This window comes from Ambystoma mexicanum, chromosome 6q, assembly GCF_040938575.1.
Source record: "Ambystoma mexicanum isolate Mex_15411 chromosome 6q, UKY_AmexF1_1, whole genome shotgun sequence".
NCBI classification, from domain to species: Eukaryota; Metazoa; Chordata; class Amphibia; order Caudata; family Ambystomatidae; genus Ambystoma; species Ambystoma mexicanum.
Genome location: NC_090937.1, coordinates 1,630,603,832 through 1,630,623,866, shown reverse-complemented (window position 1 = coordinate 1,630,623,866; position 20,035 = coordinate 1,630,603,832). Strand labels below are relative to the sequence as shown.

General features: G+C 50.0%; 10 non-coding genes across 10 annotated transcripts; all 10 read right to left on the bottom strand.

Annotated features, from left to right (window-relative positions):
* Nucleotides 1-1,600: 1,600 nt before the first annotated feature.
* Nucleotides 1,601-1,672, bottom strand: TRNAA-UGC (transfer RNA alanine (anticodon UGC)). The gene has a single exon. It is a non-coding gene; the product is annotated as a tRNA-Ala (tRNA).
* Nucleotides 1,673-5,371: 3,699 nt separating this feature from the next.
* On the bottom strand, nucleotides 5,372-5,443 carry TRNAA-UGC (transfer RNA alanine (anticodon UGC)). Its single transcript has one exon. It is a non-coding gene; the product is annotated as a tRNA-Ala (tRNA).
* A 331-nt stretch (nucleotides 5,444-5,774) lies between these two features.
* TRNAL-CAG (transfer RNA leucine (anticodon CAG)) lies at nucleotides 5,775-5,846 on the bottom strand. The gene has a single exon. It is a non-coding gene; the product is annotated as a tRNA-Leu (tRNA).
* Nucleotides 5,847-6,628: 782 nt separating this feature from the next.
* Nucleotides 6,629-6,700, bottom strand: TRNAG-UCC (transfer RNA glycine (anticodon UCC)). The gene has a single exon. It is a non-coding gene; the product is annotated as a tRNA-Gly (tRNA).
* A 2,442-nt stretch (nucleotides 6,701-9,142) lies between these two features.
* Nucleotides 9,143-9,214, bottom strand: TRNAA-UGC (transfer RNA alanine (anticodon UGC)). Its single transcript has one exon. It is a non-coding gene; the product is annotated as a tRNA-Ala (tRNA).
* Nucleotides 9,215-9,545: 331 nt separating this feature from the next.
* Nucleotides 9,546-9,617, bottom strand: TRNAL-CAG (transfer RNA leucine (anticodon CAG)). The gene has a single exon. It is a non-coding gene; the product is annotated as a tRNA-Leu (tRNA).
* A 3,296-nt stretch (nucleotides 9,618-12,913) lies between these two features.
* Nucleotides 12,914-12,985, bottom strand: TRNAG-UCC (transfer RNA glycine (anticodon UCC)). The gene has a single exon. It is a non-coding gene; the product is annotated as a tRNA-Gly (tRNA).
* A 1,185-nt stretch (nucleotides 12,986-14,170) lies between these two features.
* Nucleotides 14,171-14,242, bottom strand: TRNAG-UCC (transfer RNA glycine (anticodon UCC)). Its single transcript has one exon. It is a non-coding gene; the product is annotated as a tRNA-Gly (tRNA).
* Nucleotides 14,243-16,684: 2,442 nt separating this feature from the next.
* Nucleotides 16,685-16,756, bottom strand: TRNAG-UCC (transfer RNA glycine (anticodon UCC)). The gene has a single exon. It is a non-coding gene; the product is annotated as a tRNA-Gly (tRNA).
* Nucleotides 16,757-17,941: 1,185 nt separating this feature from the next.
* On the bottom strand, nucleotides 17,942-18,013 carry TRNAG-UCC (transfer RNA glycine (anticodon UCC)). Its single transcript has one exon. It is a non-coding gene; the product is annotated as a tRNA-Gly (tRNA).
* Between the last annotated feature and the right edge of the window lie 2,022 nt (nucleotides 18,014-20,035).

Genomic DNA, 20,035 nt, shown 5'->3' with positions numbered 1-20,035 from the left:
CAGCCACACGTTTCACCTTCTTCAGTATGTTGGTTTACAGGATGAGAGAGATCCTGAAACCTCACTCTAATAGGCTGAGGTGCTGTGCTCGGTGGCCTGCTGGGACCAAGGCCCGTCAGGGCAAGGCGAATAGGCCTTTGTCAGGCCTTCGTCAGGGCTTTGTCGGGGAGGGGCCAGGAGCCCTGCTCGCTTCAATCCCCTCACCGATAGACAGTTGCAGAAACTAGGATGCAAGAACCTTTCCTGGATGGGGTTTTGATTTTCACGAAAAGTGTGTCAGCTTTGCTTTCAGCATGAGTCTGATTTCCAAAAAATGCATTTTGAACAATTTAAAGATTTGATCTGCGTTGGCCGGGAATAGAACCCGGGTCAACTGCTTGGAAGGCAGCTATGCTCACCACTATACCACCAACGCCTGCCTGTCTGGGCTATCTGATGGAGCGGCCCTTAGAAATAAGAATAAGTCATTGGCTGGGAATGAAAAAAGCTTGCGTTTGACGCAGAAGCAGTTCGCATCATGAGGTCTTGCCGGTCAGCCCAACATTTCCCCGGGACCCCTTAAAAAAGGAGCTTGGTTTTAAGTTTGGTTTGATTGAACAGTACTTTTTTTTGGCTGGGCTGGGACCCTCTCCTATTTAGCGCAAGAGTGGAACGAGGCAGCAAGTTCAAGGAATGACATTGCATCCAGGCACTTACAGCTCTTTGTGCCCTAATGCCATGACACAAAAACATAATTTGAAAAAAGTTAGCAGAGGATGGTTTCGATCCATCGACCTCTGGGTTATGGGCCCAGCACGCTTCCGCTGCGCCACTCTGCTGGTTGGAGAACAAGAGCTTTTCTGGGCTTTTACAGCCTACAAACCGACAACCCTAGACCCAGTTTCGAGTGAAGCGGGCAGTAGGCCTTACAAAGCCAAACAACCTGCAACCACGCACTCCCATCCCATGGCCTTTTGCAGACAGGCCTCATTTCTCTAGCTCACACCCTAACTGCCAACACCACTTCCCCTTCTCTCTCTGTCTCTCTCTCTCTGTCTCTCTCTCTCATTCTCTCTCTCTCGCAAATAGATACTTTACTTCCCAGGTGCAACAAAACAAGCCTTCTCGAGCTGGCAGATATGGGAAGGAAGGAAGGAAGGGCCAGTTTGGAAACTCAACTCAATTACCATAAATCCCCTGCTAAGGGTTATGGGAGGGAGGAATGAAGGAACTTTGCTTCAGGGAAAGGGCTGCTGCTGCTTCAGCATGTGAGGAGCGCAGCCACACGTTTCACCTTCTTCAGTATGTTGGTTTACAGGATGAGAGAGATCCTGAAACCTCACTCTAATAGGCTGAGGTGCTGTGCTCGCTGGCCTGCTGGGACCAAGGCCCGTCAGGGCAAGGCGAATAGGCCTTTGTCAGGCCTTCGTCAGGGCTTTGTCGGGGAGGGGCCAGGAGCCCTGCTCGCTTCAATCCCCTCACCGATAGACAGTTGCAGAAACTAGGATGCAAGAACCTTTCCTGGATGGGGTTTTGATTTTCACGAAAAGTGTGTCAGCTTTGCTTTCAGCATGAGTCTGATTTCCAAAAAATGCATTTTGAACAATTTAAAGATTTGATCTGCGTTGGCCGGGAATCGAACCCGGGTCAACTGCTTGCAAGGCAGCTATGCTCACCACTATACCACCAACGCCTGCCTGTCTGGGCTATCTGATGGAGCGGCCCTTAGAAATAAGAATAAGTCATTGGCTGGGAATGAAAAAAGCTTGCGTTTGACGCAGAAGCAGTTCGCATCATGAGGTCTTGCCGGTCAGCCCAACATTTCCCCGGGACCCCTTAAAAAAGGAGCTTGGTTTTAAGTTTGGTTTGATTGAACAGTACTTTTTGTTGGCTGGGCTGGGACCCTCTCCTATTTAGCGCAAGAGTGGAACGAGGCAGCAAGTTCAAGGAATGACATTGCATCCAGGCACTTACAGCTCTTTGTGCCCTAATGCCATGACACAAAAACATAATTTGAAAAAAGTTAGCAGAGGATGGTTTCGATCCATCGACCTCTGGGTTATGGGCCCAGCACGCTTCCGCTGCGCCACTCTGCTGGTTGGAGAACAAGAGCTTTTCTGGGCTTTTACAGCCTACAAACCGACAACCCTAGACCCAGTTTCGAGTGAAGCGGGCAGTAGGCCTTACAAAGCCAAACAACCTGCAACCACGCACTCCCATCCCATGGCCTTTTGCAGACAGGCCTCATTTCTCTAGCTCACACCCTAACTGCCAACACCCCTTCCCCTTCTCTCTCTGTCTCTCTCTCTCTGTCTCTCTCTCTCATTCTCTCTCTCTCGCAAATAGATACTTTACTTCCCAGGTGCAACAAAACAAGCCTTCTCGAGCTGGCAGATATGGGAAGGAAGGAAGGAAGGGCCAGTTTGGAAACTCAACTCAATTACCATAAATCCCCTGCTAAGGGTTATGGGAGGGAGGAATGAAGGAACTTTGCTTCAGGGAAAGGGCTGCTGCTGCTTCAGCATGTGAGGAGCGCAGCCACACGTTTCACCTTCTTCAGTATGTTGGTTTACAGGATGAGAGAGATCCTGAAACCTCACTCTAATAGGCTGAGGTGCTGTGCTCGGTGGCCTGCTGGGACCAAGGCCCGTCAGGGCAAGGCGAATAGGCCTTTGTCAGGCCTTCGTCAGGGCTTTGTCGGGGAGGGGCCAGGAGCCCTGCTCGCTTCAATCCCCTCACCGATAGACAGTTGCAGAAACTAGGATGCAAGAACCTTTCCTGGATGGGGTTTTGATTTTCACGAAAAGTGTGTCAGCTTTGCTTTCAGCATGAGTCTGATTTCCAAAAAATGCATTTTGAACAATTTAAAGATTTGATCTGCGTTGGCCGGGAATAGAACCCGGGTCAACTGCTTGGAAGGCAGCTATGCTCACCACTATACCACCAACGCCTGCCTGTCTGGGCTATCTGATGGAGCGGCCCTTAGAAATAAGAATAAGTCATTGGCTGGGAATGAAAAAAGCTTGCGTTTGACGCAGAAGCAGTTCGCATCATGAGGTCTTGCCGGTCAGCCCAACATTTCCCCGGGACCCCTTAAAAAAGGAGCTTGGTTTTAAGTTTGGTTTGATTGAACAGTACATTTTGTTGGCTGGGCTGGGACCCTCTCCTATTTAGCGCAAGAGTGGAACGAGGCAGCAAGTTCAAGGAATGACATTGCATCCAGGCACTTACAGCTCTTTGTGCCCTAATGCCATGACACAAAAACATAATTTGAAAAAAGTTAGCAGAGGATGGTTTCGATCCATCGACCTCTGGGTTATGGGCCCAGCACGCTTCCGCTGCGCCACTCTGCTGGTTGGAGAACAAGAGCTTTTCTGGGCTTTTACAGCCTACAAACCGACAACCCTAGACCCAGTTTCGAGTGAAGCCGGCAGTAGGCCTTACAAAGCCAAACAACCTGCAACCACGCACTCCCATCCCATGGCCTTTTGCAGACAGGCCTCATTTCTCTAGCTCACACCCTAACTGCCAACACCCCTTCCCCTTCTCTCTCTGTCTCTCTCTCTCTGTCTCTCTCTCTCATTCTCTCTCTCTCGCAAATAGATACTTTACTTCCCAGGTGCAACAAAACAAGCCTTCTCGAGCTGGCAGATATGGGAAGGAAGGAAGGAAGGGCCAGTTTGGAAACTCAACTCAATTACCATAAATCCCCTGCTAAGGGTTATGGGAGGGAGGAATGAAGGAACTTTGCTTCAGGGAAAGGGCTGCTGCTGCTTCAGCATGTGAGGAGCGCAGCCACACGTTTCACCTTCTTCAGTATGTTGGTTTACAGGATGAGAGAGATCCTGAAACCTCACTCTAATAGGCTGAGGTGCTGTGCTCGGTGGCCTGCTGGGACCAAGGCCCGTCAGGGCAAGGCGAATAGGCCTTTGTCAGGCCTTCGTCAGGGCTTTGTCGGGGAGGGGCCAGGAGCCCTGCTCGCTTCAATCCCCTCACCGATAGACAGTTGCAGAAACTAGGATGCAAGAACCTTTCCTGGATGGGGTTTTGATTTTCACGAAAAGTGTGTCAGCTTTGCTTTCAGCATGAGTCTGATTTCCAAAAAATGCATTTTGAACAATTTAAAGATTTGATCTGCGTTGGCCGGGAATAGAACCCGGGTCAACTGCTTGGAAGGCAGCTATGCTCACCACTATACCACCAACGCCTGCCTGTCTGGGCTATCTGATGGAGCGGCCCTTAGAAATAAGAATAAGTCATTGGCTGGGAATGAAAAAAGCTTGCGTTTGACGCAGAAGCAGTTCGCATCATGAGGTCTTGCCGGTCAGCCCAACATTTCCCCGGGACCCCTTAAAAAAGGAGCTTGGTTTTAAGTTTGGTTTGATTGAACAGTACATTTTGTTGGCTGGGCTGGGACCCTCTCCTATTTAGCGCAAGAGTGGAACGAGGCAGCAAGTTCAAGGAATGACATTGCATCCAGGCACTTACAGCTCTTTGTGCCCTAATGCCATGACACAAAAACATAATTTGAAAAAAGTTAGCAGAGGATGGTTTCGATCCATCGACCTCTGGGTTATGGGCCCAGCACGCTTCCGCTGCGCCACTCTGCTGGTTGGAGAACAAGAGCTTTTCTGGGCTTTTACAGCCTACAAACCGACAACCCTAGACCCAGTTTCGAGTGAAGCGGGCAGTAGGCCTTACAAAGCCAAACAACCTGCAACCACGCACTCCCATCCCATGGCCTTTTGCAGACAGGCCTCATTTCTCTAGCTCACACCCTAACTGCCAACACCCCTTCCCCTTCTCTCTCTGTCTCTCTCTCTCTGTCTCTCTCTCTCATTCTCTCTCTCTCGCAAATAGATACTTTACTTCCCAGGTGCAACAAAACAAGCCTTCTCGAGCTGGCAGATATGGGAAGGAAGGAAGGAAGGGCCAGTTTGGAAACTCAACTCAATTACCATAAATCCCCTGCTAAGGGTTATGGGAGGGAGGAATGAAGGAACTTTGCTTCAGGGAAAGGGCTGCTGCTGCTTCAGCATGTGAGGAGCGCAGCCACACGTTTCACCTTCTTCAGTATGTTGGTTTACAGGATGAGAGAGATCCTGAAACCTCACTCTAATAGGCTGAGGTGCTGTGCTCGCTGGCCTGCTGGGACCAAGGCCCGTCAGGGCAAGGCGAATAGGCCTTTGTCAGGCCTTCGTCAGGGCTTTGTCGGGGAGGGGCCAGGAGCCCTGCTCGCTTCAATCCCCTCACCGATAGACAGTTGCAGAAACTAGGATGCAAGAACCTTTCCTGGATGGGGTTTTGATTTTCACGAAAAGTGTGTCAGCTTTGCTTTCAGCATGAGTCTGATTTCCAAAAAATGCATTTTGAACAATTTAAAGATTTGATCTGCGTTGGCCGGGAATCGAACCCGGGTCAACTGCTTGCAAGGCAGCTATGCTCACCACTATACCACCAACGCCTGCCTGTCTGGGCTATCTGATGGAGCGGCCCTTAGAAATAAGAATAAGTCATTGGCTGGGAATGAAAAAAGCTTGCGTTTGACGCAGAAGCAGTTCGCATCATGAGGTCTTGCCGGTCAGCCCAACATTTCCCCGGGACCCCTTAAAAAAGGAGCTTGGTTTTAAGTTTGGTTTGATTGAACAGTGCATTTTGTTGGCTGGGCTGGGACCCTCTCCTATTTAGCGCAAGAGTGGAACGAGGCAGCAAGTTCAAGGAATGACATTGCATCCAGGCACTTACAGCTCTTTGTGCCCTAATGCCATGACACAAAAACATAATTTGAAAATAGTTAGCAGAGGATGGTTTCGATCCATCGACCTCTGGGTTCTGGGCCCAGCACGCTTCCGCTGCGCCACTCTGCTGGTTGGAGAACAAAAGCTTTTCTGGGCTTTTACAGCCTACAAACCGACAACCCTAGACCCATTTTCGAGTGAAGCGGGCAGTAGGCCTTACAAAGCCAAACAACCTGCAACCACGCACTCCCATCCCATGGCCTTTTGCAGACAGGCCTCATTTCTCTAGCTCACACCCTAACTGCCAACACCCCTTCCCCTTCTCTCTCTGTCTCTCTCTCTCTGTCTCTCTCTCTCATTCTCTCTCTCTCGCAAATAGATACTTTACTTCCCAGGTGCAACAAAACAAGCCTTCTCGAGCTGGCAGATATGGGAAGGAAGGAAGGAAGGGCCAGTTTGGAAACTCAACTCAATTACCATAAATCCCCTGCTAAGGGTTATGGGAGGGAGGAATGAAGGAACTTTGCTTCAGGGAAAGGGCTGCTGCTGCTTCAGCATGTGAGGAGCGCAGCCACACGTTTCACCTTCTTCAGTATGTTGGTTTACAGGATGAGAGAGATCCTGAAACCTCACTCTAATAGGCTGAGGTGCTGTGCTCGGTGGCCTGCTGGGACCAAGGCCCGTCAGGGCAAGGCGAATAGGCCTTTGTCAGGCCTTCGTCAGGGCTTTGTCGGGGAGGGGCCAGGAGCCCTGCTCGCTTCAATCCCCTCACCGATAGACAGTTGCAGAAACTAGGATGCAAGAACCTTTCCTGGATGGGGTTTTGATTTTCACGAAAAGTGTGTCAGCTTTGCTTTCAGCATGAGTCTGATTTCCAAAAAATGCATTTTGAACAATTTAAAGATTTGATCTGCGTTGGCCGGGAATCGAACCCGGGTCAACTGCTTGGAAGGCAGCTATGCTCACCACTATACCACCAACGCCTGCCTGTCTGGGCTATCTGATGGAGCGGCCCTTAGAAATAAGAATAAGTCATTGGCTGGGAATGAAAAAAGCTTGCGTTTGACGCAGAAGCAGTTCGCATCATGAGGTCTTGCCGGTCAGCCCAACATTTCCCCGGGACCCCTTAAAAAAGGAGCTTGGTTTTAAGTTTGGTTTGATTGAACAGTACATTTTGTTGGCTGGGCTGGGACCCTCTCCTATTTAGCGCAAGAGTGGAACGAGGCAGCAAGTTCAAGGAATGACATTGCATCCAGGCACTTACAGCTCTTTGTGCCCTAATGCCATGACACAAAAACATAATTTGAAAAAAGTTAGCAGAGGATGGTTTCGATCCATCGACCTCTGGGTTATGGGCCCAGCACGCTTCCGCTGCGCCACTCTGCTGGTTGGAGAACAAGAGCTTTTCTGGGCTTTTACAGCCTACAAACCGACAACCCTAGACCCAGTTTCGAGTGAAGCGGGCAGTAGGCCTTACAAAGCCAAACAACCTGCAACCACGCACTCCCATCCCATGGCCTTTTGCAGACAGGCCTCATTTCTCTAGCTCACACCCTAACTGCCAACACCCCTTCCCCTTCTCTCTCTGTCTCTCTCTCTCTGTCTCTCTCTCTCATTCTCTCTCTCTCGCAAATAGATACTTTACTTCCCAGGTGCAACAAAACAAGCCTTCTCGAGCTGGCAGATATGGGAAGGAAGGAAGGAAGGGCCAGTTTGGAAACTCAACTCAATTACCATAAATCCCCTGCTAAGGGTTATGGGAGGGAGGAATGAAGGAACTTTGCTTCAGGGAAAGGGCTGCTGCTGCTTCAGCATGTGAGGAGCGCAGCCACACGTTTCACCTTCTTCAGTATGTTGGTTTACAGGATGAGAGAGATCCTGAAACCTCACTCTAATAGGCTGAGGTGCTGTGCTCGGTGGCCTGCTGGGACCAAGGCCCGTCAGGGCAAGGCGAATAGGCCTTTGTCAGGCCTTCGTCAGGGCTTTGTCGGGGAGGGGCCAGGAGCCCTGCTCGCTTCAATCCCCTCACCGATAGACAGTTGCAGAAACTAGGATGCAAGAACCTTTCCTGGATGGGGTTTTGATTTTCACGAAAAGTGTGTCAGCTTTGCTTTCAGCATGAGTCTGATTTCCAAAAAATGCATTTTGAACAATTTAAAGATTTGATCTGCGTTGGCCGGGAATAGAACCCGGGTCAACTGCTTGGAAGGCAGCTATGCTCACCACTATACCACCAACGCCTGCCTGTCTGGGCTATCTGATGGAGCGGCCCTTAGAAATAAGAATAAGTCATTGGCTGGGAATGAAAAAAGCTTGCGTTTGACGCAGAAGCAGTTCGCATCATGAGGTCTTGCCGGTCAGCCCAACATTTCCCCGGGACCCCTTAAAAAAGGAGCTTGGTTTTAAGTTTGGTTTGATTGAACAGTACTTTTTGTTGGCTGGGCTGGGACCCTCTCCTATTTAGCGCAAGAGTGGAACGAGGCAGCAAGTTCAAGGAATGACATTGCATCCAGGCACTTACAGCTCTTTGTGCCCTAATGCCATGACACAAAAACATAATTTGAAAAAAGTTAGCAGAGGATGGTTTCGATCCATCGACCTCTGGGTTATGGGCCCAGCACGCTTCCGCTGCGCCACTCTGCTGGTTGGAGAACAAGAGCTTTTCTGGGCTTTTACAGCCTACAAACCGACAACCCTAGACCCAGTTTCGAGTGAAGCGGGCAGTAGGCCTTACAAAGCCAAACAACCTGCAACCACGCACTCCCATCCCATGGCCTTTTGCAGACAGGCCTCATTTCTCTAGCTCACACCCTAACTGCCAACACCACTTCCCCTTCTCTCTCTGTCTCTCTCTCTCTGTCTCTCTCTCTCATTCTCTCTCTCTCGCAAATAGATACTTTACTTCCCAGGTGCAACAAAACAAGCCTTCTCGAGCTGGCAGATATGGGAAGGAAGGAAGGAAGGGCCAGTTTGGAAACTCAACTCAATTACCATAAATCCCCTGCTAAGGGTTATGGGAGGGAGGAATGAAGGAACTTTGCTTCAGGGAAAGGGCTGCTGCTGCTTCAGCATGTGAGGAGCGCAGCCACACGTTTCACCTTCTTCAGTATGTTGGTTTACAGGATGAGAGAGATCCTGAAACCTCACTCTAATAGGCTGAGGTGCTGTGCTCGCTGGCCTGCTGGGACCAAGGCCCGTCAGGGCAAGGCGAATAGGCCTTTGTCAGGCCTTCGTCAGGGCTTTGTCGGGGAGGGGCCAGGAGCCCTGCTCGCTTCAATCCCCTCACCGATAGACAGTTGCAGAAACTAGGATGCAAGAACCTTTCCTGGATGGGGTTTTGATTTTCACGAAAAGTGTGTCAGCTTTGCTTTCAGCATGAGTCTGATTTCCAAAAAATGCATTTTGAACAATTTAAAGATTTGATCTGCGTTGGCCGGGAATCGAACCCGGGTCAACTGCTTGCAAGGCAGCTATGCTCACCACTATACCACCAACGCCTGCCTGTCTGGGCTATCTGATGGAGCGGCCCTTAGAAATAAGAATAAGTCATTGGCTGGGAATGAAAAAAGCTTGCGTTTGACGCAGAAGCAGTTCGCATCATGAGGTCTTGCCGGTCAGCCCAACATTTCCCCGGGACCCCTTAAAAAAGGAGCTTGGTTTTAAGTTTGGTTTGATTGAACAGTGCATTTTGTTGGCTGGGCTGGGACCCTCTCCTATTTAGCGCAAGAGTGGAACGAGGCAGCAAGTTCAAGGAATGACATTGCATCCAGGCACTTACAGCTCTTTGTGCCCTAATGCCATGACACAAAAACATAATTTGAAAATAGTTAGCAGAGGATGGTTTCGATCCATCGACCTCTGGGTTCTGGGCCCAGCACGCTTCCGCTGCGCCACTCTGCTGGTTGGAGAACAAAAGCTTTTCTGGGCTTTTACAGCCTACAAACCGACAACCCTAGACCCATTTTCGAGTGAAGCGGGCAGTAGGCCTTACAAAGCCAAACAACCTGCAACCACGCACTCCCATCCCATGGCCTTTTGCAGACAGGCCTCATTTCTCTAGCTCACACCCTAACTGCCAACACCCCTTCCCCTTCTCTCTCTGTCTCTCTCTCTCTGTCTCTCTCTCTCATTCTCTCTCTCTCGCAAATAGATACTTTACTTCCCAGGTGCAACAAAACAAGCCTTCTCGAGCTGGCAGATATGGGAAGGAAGGAAGGAAGGGCCAGTTTGGAAACTCAACTCAATTACCATAAATCCCCTGCTAAGGGTTATGGGAGGGAGGAATGAAGGAACTTTGCTTCAGGGAAAGGGCTGCTGCTGCTTCAGCATGTGAGGAGCGCAGCCACACGTTTCACCTTCTTCAGTATGTTGGTTTACAGGATGAGAGAGATCCTGAAACCTCACTCTAATAGGCTGAGGTGCTGTGCTCGGTGGCCTGCTGGGACCAAGGCCCGTCAGGGCAAGGCGAATAGGCCTTTGTCAGGCCTTCGTCAGGGCTTTGTCGGGGAGGGGCCAGGAGCCCTGCTCGCTTCAATCCCCTCACCGATAGACAGTTGCAGAAACTAGGATGCAAGAACCTTTCCTGGATGGGGTTTTGATTTTCACGAAAAGTGTGTCAGCTTTGCTTTCAGCATGAGTCTGATTTCCAAAAAATGCATTTTGAACAATTTAAAGATTTGATCTGCGTTGGCCGGGAATCGAACCAGGGTCAACTGCTTGGAAGGCAGCTATGCTCACCACTATACCACCAACGCCTGCCTGTCTGGGCTATCTGATGGAGCGGCCCTTAGAAATAAGAATAAGTCATTGGCTGGGAATGAAAAAAGCTTGCGTTTGACGCAGAAGCAGTTCGCATCATGAGGTCTTGCCGGTCAGCCCAACATTTCCCCGGGACCCCTTAAAAAAGGAGCTTGGTTTTAAGTTTGGTTTGATTGAACAGTACATTTTGTTGGCTGGGCTGGGACCCTCTCCTATTTAGCGCAAGAGTGGAACGAGGCAGCAAGTTCAAGGAATGACATTGCATCCAGGCACTTACAGCTCTTTGTGCCCTAATGCCATGACACAAAAACATAATTTGAAAAAAGTTAGCAGAGGATGGTTTCGATCCATCGACCTCTGGGTTATTGGCCCAGCACGCTTCCGCTGCGCCACTCTGCTGGTTGGAGAACAAGAGCTTTTCTGGGCTTTTACAGCCTACAAACCGACAACCCTAGATCCAGTTTCGAGTGAAGCGGGCAGTAGGCCTTACAAAGCCAAACAACCTGCAACCACGCACTCCCATCCCATGGCCTTTTGCAGACAGGCCTCATTTCTCTAGCTCACACCCTAACTGCCAACACCCCTTCCCCTTCTCTCTCTGTCTCTCTCTCTCTGTCTCTCTCTCTCATTCTCTCTCTCTCGCAAATAGATACTTTACTTCCCAGGTGCAACAAAACAAGCCTTCTCGAGCTGGCAGATATGGGAAGGAAGGAAGGAAGGGCCAGTTTGGAAACTCAACTCAATTACCATAAATCCCCTGCTAAGGGTTATGGGAGGGAGGAATGAAGGAACTTTGCTTCAGGGAAAGGGCTGCTGCTGCTTCAGCATGTGAGGAGCGCAGCCACACGTTTCACCTTCTTCAGTATGTTGGTTTACAGGATGAGAGAGATCCTGAAACCTCACTCTAATAGGCTGAGGTGCTGTGCTCGGTGGCCTGCTGGGACCAAGGCCCGTCAGGGCAAGGCGAATAGGCCTTTGTCAGGCCTTCGTCAGGGCTTTGTCGGGGAGGGGCCAGGAGCCCTGCTCGCTTCAATCCCCTCACCGATAGACAGTTGCAGAAACTAGGATGCAAGAACCTTTCCTGGATGGGGTTTTGATTTTCACGAAAAGTGTGTCAGCTTTGCTTTCAGCATGAGTCTGATTTCCAAAAAATGCATTTTGAACAATTTAAAGATTTGATCTGCGTTGGCCGGGAATCGAACCCAGGTCAACTGCTTGGAAGGCAGCTATGCTCACCACTATACCACCAACGCCTGCCTGTCTGGGCTATCTGATGGAGCGGCCCTTAGAAATAAGAATAAGTCATTGGCTGGGAATGAAAAAAGCTTGCGTTTGACGCAGAAGCAGTTCGCATCATGAGGTCTTGCCGGTCAGCCCAACATTTCCCCGGGACCCCTTAAAAAAGGAGCTTGGTTTTAAGTTTGGTTTGATTGAACAGTACATTTTGTTGGCTGGGCTGGGACCCTCTCCTATTTAGCGCAAGAGTGGAACGAGGCAGCAAGTTCAAGGAATGACATTGCATCCAGGCACTTACAGCTCTTTGTGCCCTAATGCCATGACACAAAAACATAATTTGAAAAAAGTTAGCAGAGGATGGTTTCGATCCATCGACCTCTGGGTTATGGGCCCAGCACGCTTCCGCTGCGCCACTCTGCTGGTTGGAGCACAAGAGCTTTTCTGGGCTTTTACAGCCTACAAACCGACAACCCTAGACCCAGTTTCGAGTGAAGCGGGCAGTAGGCCTTACAAAGCCAAACAACCTGCAACCACGCACTCCCATCCCATGGCCTTTTGCAGACAGGCCTCATTTCTCTAGCTCACACCCTAACTGCCAACACCCCTTCCCCTTCTCTCTCTGTCTCTCTCTCTCTGTCTCTCTCTCTCATTCTCTCTCTCTCGCAAATAGATACTTTACTTCCCAGGTGCAACAAAACAAGCCTTCTCGAGCTGGCAGATATGGGAAGGAAGGAAGGAAGGGCCAGTTTGGAAACTCAACTCAATTACCATAAATCCCCTGCTAAGGGTTATGGGAGGGAGGAATGAAGGAACTTTGCTTCAGGGAAAGGGCTGCTGCTGCTTCAGCATGTGAGGAGCGCAGCCACACGTTTCACCTTCTTCAGTATGTTGGTTTACAGGATGAGAGAGATCCTGAAACCTCACTCTAATAGGCTGAGGTGCTGTGCTCGGTGGCCTGCTGGGACCAAGGCCCGTCAGGGCAAGGCGAATAGGCCTTTGTCAGGCCTTCGTCAGGGCTTTGTCGGGGAGGGGCCAGGAGCCCTGCTCGCTTCAATCCCCTCACCGATAGACAGTTGCAGAAACTAGGATGCAAGAACCTTTCCTGGATGGGGTTTTGATTTTCACGAAAAGTGTGTCAGCTTTGCTTTCAGCATGAGTCTGATTTCCAAAAAATGCATTTTGAACAATTTAAAGATTTGATCTGCGTTGGCCGGGAATCGAACCCGGGTCAACTGCTTGGAAGGCAGCTATGCTCACCACTATACCACCAACGCCTGCCTGTCTGGGCTATCTGATGGAGCGGCCCTTAGAAATAAGAATAAGTCATTGGCTGGGAATGAAAAAAGCTTGCGTTTGACGCAGAAGCAGTTCGCATCATGAGGTCTTGCCGGTCAGCCCAACATTTCCCCGGGACCCCTTAAAAAAGGAGCTTGGTTTTAAGTTTGGTTTGATTGAACAGTACATTTTGTTGGCTGGGCTGGGACCCTCTCCTATTTAGCGCAAGAGTGGAACGAGGCAGCAAGTTCAAGGAATGACATTGCATCCAGGCACTTACAGCTCTTTGTGCCCTAATGCCATGACACAAAAACATAATTTGAAAAAAGTTAGCAGAGGATGGTTTCGATCCATCGACCTCTGGGTTATGGGCCCAGCACGCTTCCGCTGCGCCACTCTGCTGGTTGGAGAACAAGAGCTTTTCTGGGCTTTTACAGCCTACAAACCGACAACCCTAGACCCAGTTTCGAGTGAAGCGGGCAGTAGGCCTTACAAAGCCAAACAACCTGCAACCACGCACTCCCATCCCATGGCCTTTTGCAGACAGGCCTCATTTCTCTAGCTCACACCCTAACTGCCAACACCCCTTCCCCTTCTCTCTCTGTCTCTCTCTCTCTGTCTCTCTCTCTCATTCTCTCTCTCTCGCAAATAGATACTTTACTTCCCAGGTGCAACAAAACAAGCCTTCTCGAGCTGGCAGATATGGGAAGGAAGGAAGGAAGGGCCAGTTTGGAAACTCAACTCAATTACCATAAATCCCCTGCTAAGGGTTATGGGAGGGAGGAATGAAGGAACTTTGCTTCAGGGAAAGGGCTGCTGCTGCTTCAGCATGTGAGGAGCGCAGCCACACGTTTCACCTTCTTCAGTATGTTGGTTTACAGGATGAGAGAGATCCTGAAACCTCACTCTAATAGGCTGAGGTGCTGTGCTCGGTGGCCTGCTGGGACCAAGGCCCGTCAGGGCAAGGCGAATAGGCCTTTGTCAGGCCTTCGTCAGGGCTTTGTCGGGGAGGGGCCAGGAGCCCTGCTCGCTTCAATCCCCTCACCGATAGACAGTTGCAGAAACTAGGATGCAAGAACCTTTCCTGGATGGGGTTTTGATTTTCACGAAAAGTGTGTCAGCTTTGCTTTCAGCATGAGTCTGATTTCCAAAAAATGCATTTTGAACAATTTAAAGATTTGATCTGCGTTGGCCGGGAATCGAACCCGGGTCAACTGCTTGGAAGGCAGCTATGCTCACCACTATACCACCAACGCCTGCCTGTCTGGGCTATCTGATGGAGCGGCCCTTAGAAATAAGAATAAGTCATTGGCTGGGAATGAAAAAAGCTTGCGTTTGACGCAGAAGCAGTTCGCATCATGAGGTCTTGCCGGTCAGCCCAACATTTCCCCGGGACCCCTTAAAAAAGGAGCTTGGTTTTAAGTTTGGTTTGATTGAACAGTACATTTTGTTGGCTGGGCTGGGACCCTCTCCTATTTAGCGCAAGAGTGGAACGAGGCAGCAAGTTCAAGGAATGACATTGCATCCAGGCACTTACAGCTCTTTGTGCCCTAATGCCATGACACAAAAACATAATTTGAAAAAAGTTAGCAGAGGATGGTTTCGATCCATCGACCTCTGGGTTATTGGCCCAGCACGCTTCCGCTGCGCCACTCTGCTGGTTGGAGAACAAGAGCTTTTCTGGGCTTTTACAGCCTACAAACCGACAACCCTAGATCCAGTTTCGAGTGAAGCGGGCAGTAGGCCTTACAAAGCCAAACAACCTGCAACCACGCACTCCCATCCCATGGCCTTTTGCAGACAGGCCTCATTTCTCTAGCTCACACCCTAACTGCCAACACCCCTTCCCCTTCTCTCTCTGTCTCTCTCTCTCTGTCTCTCTCTCTCATTCTCTCTCTCTCGCAAATAGATACTTTACTTCCCAGGTGCAACAAAACAAGCCTTCTCGAGCTGGCAGATATGGGAAGGAAGGAAGGAAGGGCCAGTTTGGAAACTCAACTCAATTACCATAAATCCCCTGCTAAGGGTTATGGGAGGGAGGAATGAAGGAACTTTGCTTCAGGGAAAGGGCTGCTGCTGCTTCAGCATGTGAGGAGCGCAGCCACACGTTTCACCTTCTTCAGTATGTTGGTTTACAGGATGAGAGAGATCCTGAAACCTCACTCTAATAGGCTGAGGTGCTGTGCTCGGTGGCCTGCTGGGACCAAGGCCCGTCAGGGCAAGGCGAATAGGCCTTTGTCAGGCCTTCGTCAGGGCTTTGTCGGGGAGGGGCCAGGAGCCCTGCTCGCTTCAATCCCCTCACCGATAGACAGTTGCAGAAACTAGGATGCAAGAACCTTTCCTGGATGGGGTTTTGATTTTCACGAAAAGTGTGTCAGCTTTGCTTTCAGCATGAGTCTGATTTCCAAAAAATGCATTTTGAACAATTTAAAGATTTGATCTGCGTTGGCCGGGAATCGAACCCAGGTCAACTGCTTGGAAGGCAGCTATGCTCACCACTATACCACCAACGCCTGCCTGTCTGGGCTATCTGATGGAGCGGCCCTTAGAAATAAGAATAAGTCATTGGCTGGGAATGAAAAAAGCTTGCGTTTGACGCAGAAGCAGTTCGCATCATGAGGTCTTGCCGGTCAGCCCAACATTTCCCCGGGACCCCTTAAAAAAGGAGCTTGGTTTTAAGTTTGGTTTGATTGAACAGTACATTTTGTTGGCTGGGCTGGGACCCTCTCCTATTTAGCGCAAGAGTGGAACGAGGCAGCAAGTTCAAGGAATGACATTGCATCCAGGCACTTACAGCTCTTTGTGCCCTAATGCCATGACACAAAAACATAATTTGAAAAAAGTTAGCAGAGGATGGTTTCGATCCATCGACCTCTGGGTTATGGGCCCAGCACGCTTCCGCTGCGCCACTCTGCTGGTTGGAGCACAAGAGCTTTTCTGGGCTTTTACAGCCTACAAACCGACAACCCTAGACCCAGTTTCGAGTGAAGCGGGCAGTAGGCCTTACAAAGCCAAACAACCTGCAACCACGCACTCCCATCCCATGGCCTTTTGCAGACAGGCCTCATTTCTCTAGCTCACACCCTAACTGCCAACACCCCTTCCCCTTCTCTCTCTGTCTCTCTCTCTCTGTCTCTCTCTCTCATTCTCTCTCTCTCGCAAATAGATACTTTACTTCCCAGGTGCAACAAAACAAGCCTTCTCGAGCTGGCAGATATGGGAAGGAAGGAAGGAAGGGCCAGTTTGGAAACTCAACTCAATTACCATAAATCCCCTGCTAAGGGTTATGGGAGGGAGGAATGAAGGAACTTTGCTTCAGGGAAAGGGCTGCTGCTGCTTCAGCATGTGAGGAGCGCAGCCACACGTTTCACCTTCTTCAGTATGTTGGTTTACAGGATGAGAGAGATCCTGAAACCTCACTCTAATAGGCTGAGGTGCTGTGCTCGGTGGCCTGCTGGGACCAAGGCCCGTCAGGGCAAGGCGAATAGGCCTTTGTCAGGCCTTCGTCAGGGCTTTGTCGGGGAGGGGCCAGGAGCCCTGCTCGCTTCAATCCCCTCACCGATAGACAGTTGCAGAAACTAGGATGCAAGAACCTTTCCTGGATGGGGTTTTGATTTTCACGAAAAGTGTGTCAGCTTTGCTTTCAGCATGAGTCTGATTTCCAAAAAATGCATTTTGAACAATTTAAAGATTTGATCTGCGTTGGCCGGGAATCGAACCCGGGTCAACTGCTTGGAAGGCAGCTATGCTCACCACTATACCACCAACGCCTGCCTGTCTGGGCTATCTGATGGAGCGGCCCTTAGAAATAAGAATAAGTCATTGGCTGGGAATGAAAAAAGCTTGCGTTTGACGCAGAAGCAGTTCGCATCATGAGGTCTTGCCGGTCAGCCCAACATTTCCCCGGGACCCCTTAAAAAAGGAGCTTGGTTTTAAGTTTGGTTTGATTGAACAGTACATTTTGTTGGCTGGGCTGGGACCCTCTCCTATTTAGCGCAAGAGTGGAACGAGGCAGCAAGTTCAAGGAATGACATTGCATCCAGGCACTTACAGCTCTTTGTGCCCTAATGCCATGACACAAAAACATAATTTGAAAAAAGTTAGCAGAGGATGGTTTCGATCCATCGACCTCTGGGTTATGGGCCCAGCACGCTTCCGCTGCGCCACTCTGCTGGTTGGAGAACAAGAGCTTTTCTGGGCTTTTACAGCCTACAAACCGACAACCCTAGACCCAGTTTCGAGTGAAGCGGGCAGTAGGCCTTACAAAGCCAAACAACCTGCAACCACGCACTCCCATCCCATGGCCTTTTGCAGACAGGCCTCATTTCTCTAGCTCACACCCTAACTGCCAACACCCCTTCCCCTTCTCTCTCTGTCTCTCTCTCTCTGTCTCTCTCTCTCATTCTCTCTCTCTCGCAAATAGATACTTTACTTCCCAGGTGCAACAAAACAAGCCTTCTCGAGCTGGCAGATATGGGAAGGAAGGAAGGAAGGGCCAGTTTGGAAACTCAACTCAATTACCATAAATCCCCTGCTAAGGGTTATGGGAGGGAGGAATGAAGGAACTTTGCTTCAGGGAAAGGGCTGCTGCTGCTTCAGCATGTGAGGAGCGCAGCCACACGTTTCACCTTCTTCAGTATGTTGGTTTACAGGATGAGAGAGATCCTGAAACCTCACTCTAATAGGCTGAGGTGCTGTGCTCGGTGGCCTGCTGGGACCAAGGCCCGTCAGGGCAAGGCGAATAGGCCTTTGTCAGGCCTTCGTCAGGGCTTTGTCGGGGAGGGGCCAGGAGCCCTGCTCGCTTCAATCCCCTCACCGATAGACAGTTGCAGAAACTAGGATGCAAGAACCTTTCCTGGATGGGGTTTTGATTTTCACGAAAAGTGTGTCAGCTTTGCTTTCAGCATGAGTCTGATTTCCAAAAAATGCATTTTGAACAATTTAAAGATTTGATCTGCGTTGGCCGGGAATCGAACCCGGGTCAACTGCTTGGAAGGCAGCTATGCTCACCACTATACCACCAACGCCTGCCTGTCTGGGCTATCTGATGGAGCGGCCCTTAGAAATAAGAATAAGTCATTGGCTGGGAATGAAAAAAGCTTGCGTTTGACGCAGAAGCAGTTCGCATCATGAGGTCTTGCCGGTCAGCCCAACATTTCCCCGGGACCCCTTAAAAAAGGAGCTTGGTTTTAAGTTTGGTTTGATTGAACAGTACATTTTGTTGGCTGGGCTGGGACCCTCTCCTATTTAGCGCAAGAGTGGAACGAGGCAGCAAGTTCAAGGAATGACATTGCATCCAGGCACTTACAGCTCTTTGTGCCCTAATGCCATGACACAAAAACATAATTTGAAAAAAGTTAGCAGAGGATGGTTTCGATCCATCGACCTCTGGGTTATGGGCCCAGCACGCTTCCGCTGCGCCACTCTGCTGGTTGGAGAACAAGAGCTTTTCTGGGCTTTTACAGCCTACAAACCGACAACCCTAGACCCAGTTTCGAGTGAAGCGGGCAGTAGGCCTTACAAAGCCAAACAACCTGCAACCACGCACTCCCATCCCATGGCCTTTTGCAGACAGGCCTCATTTCTCTAGCTCACACCCTAACTGCCAACACCCCTTCCCCTTCTCTCTCTGTCTCTCTCTCTCTGTCTCTCTCTCTCATTCTCTCTCTCTCGCAAATAGATACTTTACTTCCCAGGTGCAACAAAACAAGCCTTCTCGAGCTGGCAGATATGGGAAGGAAGGAAGGAAGGGCCAGTTTGGAAACTCAACTCAATTACCATAAATCCCCTGCTAAGGGTTATGGGAGGGAGGAATGAAGGAACTTTGCTTCAGGGAAAGGGCTGCTGCTGCTTCAGCATGTGAGGAGCGCAGCCACACGTTTCACCTTCTTCAGTATGTTGGTTTACAGGATGAGAGAGATCCTGAAACCTCACTCTAATAGGCTGAGGTGCTGTGCTCGGTGGCCTGCTGGGACCAAGGCCCGTCAGGGCAAGGCGAATAGGCCTTTGTCAGGCCTTTGTCGGGGAGGGGCCAGGAGCCCTGCTCGCTTCAATCCCCTCACCGATAGACAGTTGCAGAAACTAGGATGCAAGAACCTTTCCTGGATGGGGTTTTGATTTTCACGAAAAGTGTGTCAGCTTTGCTTTCAGCATGAGTCTGATTTCCAAAAAATGCATTTTGAACAATTTAAAGATTTGATCTGCGTTGGCCGGGAATAGAACCCGGGTCAACTGCTTGGAAGGCAGCTATGCTCACCACTATACCACCAACGCCTGCCTGTCTGGGCTATCTGATGGAGCGGCCCTTAGAAATAAGAATAAGTCATTGGCTGGGAATGAAAAAAGCTTGCGTTTGACGCAGAAGCAGTTCGCATCATGAGGTCTTGCCGGTCAGCCCAACATTTCCCCGGGACCCCTTAAAAAAGGAGCTTGGTTTTAAGTTTGGTTTGATTGAACAGTGCATTTTGTTGGCTGGGCTGGGACCCTCTCCTATTTAGCGCAAGAGTGGAACGAGGCAGCAAGTTCAAGGAATGACATTGCATCCAGGCACTTACAGCTCTTTGTGCCCTAATGCCATGACACAAAAACATAATTTGAAAAAAGTTAGCAGAGGATGGTTTCGATCCATCGACCTCTGGGTTATGGGCCCAGCACGCTTCCGCTGCGCCACTCTGCTGGTTGGAGAACAAGAGCTTTTCTGGGCTTTTACAGCCTACAAACCGACAACCCTAGACCCAGTTTCGAGTGAAGCGGGCAGTAGGCCTTACAAAGCCAAACAACCTGCAACCACGCACTCCCATCCCATGGCCTTTTGCAGACAGGCCTCATTTCTCTAGCTCACACCCTAACTGCCAACACCCCTTCCCCTTCTCTCTCTGTCTCTCTCTCTCTGTCTCTCTCTCTCATTCTCTCTCTCTCGCAAATAGATACTTTACTTCCCAGGTGCAACAAAACAAGCCTTCTCGAGCTGGCAGATATGGGAAGGAAGGAAGGAAGGGCCAGTTTGGAAACTCAACTCAATTACCATAAATCCCCTGCTAAGGGTTATG